Source organism: Nicotiana attenuata, unplaced genomic scaffold (genome assembly GCF_001879085.1).
Source record: "Nicotiana attenuata strain UT unplaced genomic scaffold, NIATTr2, whole genome shotgun sequence".
Taxonomy (NCBI): domain Eukaryota; kingdom Viridiplantae; phylum Streptophyta; class Magnoliopsida; order Solanales; family Solanaceae; genus Nicotiana; species Nicotiana attenuata.
Genome location: NW_017670805.1, coordinates 260,413 through 265,490, shown reverse-complemented (window position 1 = coordinate 265,490; position 5,078 = coordinate 260,413).

The following is a 5,078-nucleotide window of genomic DNA, read 5'->3' as shown; positions in this document are numbered from 1 at the left end:
GGCGAAGATGTCGTTGACCCCGGCCGCAGCTTTCTTCGCGCCTGCATGGGCTGTGACGAACTTATCCGCCATTTCCTCGAACGTTGATATCGCCTTAGCTGGTAGCTGAGAGTACCACGTTAGGGCCCCTCCTGTCAACGTCTCACCAAACTTCTTCAGCAGCACCGATGGTACCTGTTCTTTTGATAGGTCGTTGCCCTTTACAGCAGTGACATAGTAGTGGATCCTCGGGATCTGTGGTTCCGTCATATACCTTCAAGTAGGGTGGCATCTTGAAGGTTTTTGGGGTGGAGTGAGGGGCAGCTTCTTCAGTGTATGGTTGTTCAACGAACCTTCCCACGTCGCGTTTTGGTAGCAACTTGGGAGCACCGGGGATCTTGTCGACCCTCTCCTGATGTTCCTTCATCTGATCGCGGAGCGCCTTGTTTTCATTTTCCATTTCTTCCATCTTCTTTAGGATGGCTGTTAGCGTGCCATCGTTGGTCTGTGTCTCGACGGGTTCGTTATTTGCTAATGCAACTTCCGGTTCACCCACGGCAGCAGCGGTATCCACCGTTGGTGTACACCTGCTGTTACTTTGTGGTGACCTCTCAACCAAGCCACTTAGAGTGCTTGTTAGCCATCTTTCCAGCAGCTTCTTGACCGCTGAGGGTGCTTCCATAGCCGCAGATGTGGAAGCTCCTTTTTCGTGCAAGATCGTCAGATCTTCGGATGGGGAAGGTGAGATCTCTGCACCCGGTGTGATGCTAGGGGTTACATTCAGGATGCCATCATCACTGGCCTCGTTGAGAGGGCCAAGGAGATTGGTAGTGACACCCAATATAGCTTTCGATCTTGTGTTATTTTCGGCCATCTTCTGTTTTTGTGTGGTGTAGAGAGTGGTAGTTGGTTGATCTCTAGGTGGATACTATGGTTTTGATTCTCGAAACCCCACAGACGGCGCCAAATTGTTTGGCTCAAAAGTTTACAATATACTTTGTAAGCTAGAAAACAATCAAAAGTAAGGGAAGGGTAAATCGTAATCAAATATAGTAGATCTAGAGATGTAAAGATGACGTTATTCTTGTAGATCTAGTATTATACAGTGATAATATGAACTCAAGAGAATATGTTCGTTTGAGACAGAGATAGAGAGAGTCAGAAAATGAGAGAGCTGTATTATTCCGGAGTCCCCTTTTACAATGTGAAGGTCTCCCTTATATAATAAGAGACCCTCCTCGAAATAATCAAAAAGTTACAAAAATAGGTAACGTTTCCTAGTGAAGACACTGAGTCCTAAACGATGTCGCTTTTGTCCCCACGTCCGAGTCGTACCCATTACGTTAGTCGGCGTACACTCACTGGGCGTACCCGTTGGCGTAAAGACGCTGACGGTCAAATTTGACCCTATACACAAGTATACCCTACAAAATGGTGTTAGATTTCAATTTGGCACAACTAAAAAGATGTTTCAAATTTAAAAACTCTAAACAATACTTATAAGAACTGCTCTGGCTAGTTTTGGAAATATAGGAACTAATTTAAAAAGCTTATTAGGTAAGTGAAGCAGCTAAAGGGAATACAAGGCGGTGGTATGCAGCTAGCTGGTGATGCTTCTATTAACTTCTTGCTCTTGTTTTTTTGCTTACCTCAAAGATTTTTCTTTTTTTTTTTTCTTGTAATAATAAATAAATAAGTGATATGGATGGTTTCTACAGTCAAAGATCTCATCAGAGACTGAGAGGTCAAAGTCTTGGGACTCAAGTCATAGAAATAACTGAAAGGAAAAAGATTTGCACTTTCACATGTCCCTCACGTTAAGTAACCCGCCACTTCCCTCGGGCCTCCCTTTGGTATATTTGGGTATTTCTCATTTGGGCCCACTTAGAAATTGGTCATGGGGCTCCGACCACCTTAGGATATGGTGGTTTGCATAAATAGGACATTTCAGTGTCATTCTTGATTTTTTTTTTTTTTTTTTTTTTTACAGTACTTGGGAAGAACTTTAAATTTAACAAATAATTTTGTTACCTTGTTGTATGGGCAAAATTTTAAATTTGCGCTTCGCTTGACCCGTGGACAACACTTTATACTTTTTACCTTAAAGATTTGCCTATAGAATTGTCAAGGGTCAAAAAAATTAAAATCGTTCATTTTAAGGTCATCGGGTGTAATATTAACCTTGGTAGTTTGCTTCATTGGTTTTCGCCAGAAAAATACTTGCCGAGTACTATAATAGAACTGCGATGCATTAATTACGTTTTCCTAATTAATGTGAATTGATGGGATGGGAAAAGGAGCCAACATCAGAGTTACGGGGTTTTTCGAAAGCGATAATTCAAGAATTAATAAATAATAAGTGATTAAATTGCGGGATTGGGGTGACATCAAATATATTCTTGTGACTAATAACAATAAAGCTTCGAATATATTATAGGGTAATGATGGTTGCTTTTCACGTAGAAGTTAGTCGTCCAATCATAATAGTGACTTTAGAGAATATATTGGCTTTTCAGGTATATAAAGTTATGCGGCTGACTCAAGAACATTAATAGTATGATATTTATTTTTGGGTTCCCTGCCCTTTAATTCCATTTCCCACCGATTTACTATGTATGTGTCCTAAAGTGCAACAATGTCCTATTCCATTATTCTTCGACAAGCTCTTTTAATTTTCCTTCTTCTTTTTGCCAGAAGCGGAACAATAATGTTCGTATGTTTTTGTTTGACTAATTTGATGAGCAAGTTATGAAAAGATTGGCAAACAATCAGTTCATGACGATGTGTCCGGGGCGGATGCAGTGAAGGAGTGCCGGGTTCAACTGAACCCAGGACTTTCAATGCGGAACATAAATTTATGTATAAAAATCCATCAAAAAACTATAAAAATTAGAAAATATGAACCGATAAGTTTTAAAATACATTGTGTTCAATGCTAAGAATACTAGAGGTTAGAACCACAGAGTTCAAATTCTAAATATGCCTTTGTACGTGACAAATGCACGTTAGGGATGTCAAATGAGTAGGCCAAAAAAATTAATGGAGCAGAGCAAGATGATCCTTCTAGCAGGTTGGGACATGACTACACCAATTTTTGAAAAGGACTTTATAGTGGAGCTAATGGGAAGAGATGGTAGTAAACATGAATAAAAAAATGAATTACTGTAAATTAAATTATGTTTTACAAGAATTAAAACTTAGCATAATAGAAGGCACACGACAGAATAAGATATAGATAGGGAGTCGATATCTTGAGTTATGGGGCATTTGCTATATTTGCGATAGACTTTCACGTATGATCAAGTTGATGATGCTTATTTGGTTATCGAAATCAATGAATAATTGGGAGAAGTGGTTGGAGCTCGCGTATAATCAAATTTTATTTAGAAAGTAGAAATCTAGTTTTACTAATTAGTAATTACATAGCTTGTGACAGAAGAGAACGTACAAAAGCAGAAATAATATCCTCATCTAACAGCACTGAGGTATTTGTATGTAATATACACACACTCAATAAGAGATAGCACATAAGCTGACATGACATTATCTGTTTCACCAAATATTATCATTCCTGGGATTAGAGACACCTATACCTGAGTCTTTATCTATAAGCCTCAACAAAAATATGTTGCGCCTTATTATGTAGGTTAAGTCGTTGTATGTCAACCAGGCTACACCAGCGCAGAAGAAAATGAACAAGTTACTTCTTATTTACATAATTCTTTATCATCATTCATCATCAAATGAAACGTAACTTTCTAAGAAGCAAAGCAACATGATCTTTACAACTATTTTGGTTATTTAAACCTTCATCTATTACTTATTGTCCCTGTGCAGAGGTATTCCAAAATTTTAAATCGGCCATGAGTGTGTAGTAATTAACACTAATCAGATATTATCTTGCGAAATGGGAGTAAATTATGTGTGTATTCAATTATAAGTAGTACAATAATCTAGAGGCAGCGGTGCGAGCTCAAATTAGAAGACGTGTCTTAAATGAAATGGTTTATCCTTTCACTAATTTTGTAAATACCTTTCTTTGTATTGAGGATATAGACATTAAGTTTGTTAAGTAGTTACAATTTTAGTGAAGGATAATTATGTAATTTGTATATGTGTTAGTTTTAGTCAGTTAGTACAAGTGTATTAATACTGTAGCCATACGATCAATACAATCTTATTCATTTTGCGCAACTGTTCTCTTCGCTCTTCCAGCTGCGTCTAGGTCAAGCATGAGTACTCTCATGACAACTTTTTGACATGGGATCAGAGCTCACGGAGGAGATCTGCGTGTGCTTCTCAGGTGCTCAATTACAGAGCTAGTGCTCAGTTCGAAAGTAGCTGATTTCTCAAAATCCGACATTTGCAATTTATTTTTGCGATTAGATTTTCTTCATTTAAGCAATGGGGGAAAACAAAATAGACCACACACACCCTTTCTTCTATCTATACCCCGAGCTCACTGCTAATTCTGGTTCAGCTCAAGGGATCCGAGAACTATGGCTTGTGGCGGAGATCGATAAGGATTGCACTCTAGGCCAAGCGAAAGCTAGGGTTTATTACCGGTAAATACACTAAGGCTTCGTTTCCGGTAGCATTGCATGAGGAATGGGAAACATGTAATGCTATACTCCTTTCATTGATTATGAACACTATGTCACCAGATCTACTAAGTGGTATAGTGTATGCATCAAATGCACAGGCAGTATGGGAGGACCTTCGAGAAAGGTTTGACAAAGTCAATCGCATGAGGATCTATCAGCTGCATAGGGAAATTACAATAATTTCACCAGGTACTAATTATGTTTCTACATATTTCACGAAATTGAAGGAGTTGTGGGGAGAGTTTGATGCAATAGTGCCACCTCCAAACTCTGTTAAGGACCACATTGATCACCTAATTCAGCAGAGGTTGCTTTAATTTCTAGGAGGTCTGAATGAGTCGTATAGTCAGGCAAGACGACAAATTCTCATGAAGCCTATTGAACCCACTCTGAATCAAGCATATGTTATGGCTATTGAAGATGAGACTCAAAGAGGTTCGTCAGGGCACAATTCTGCAGGTCTCAATTCACTAGTTGAGGGTAATGATATCACTG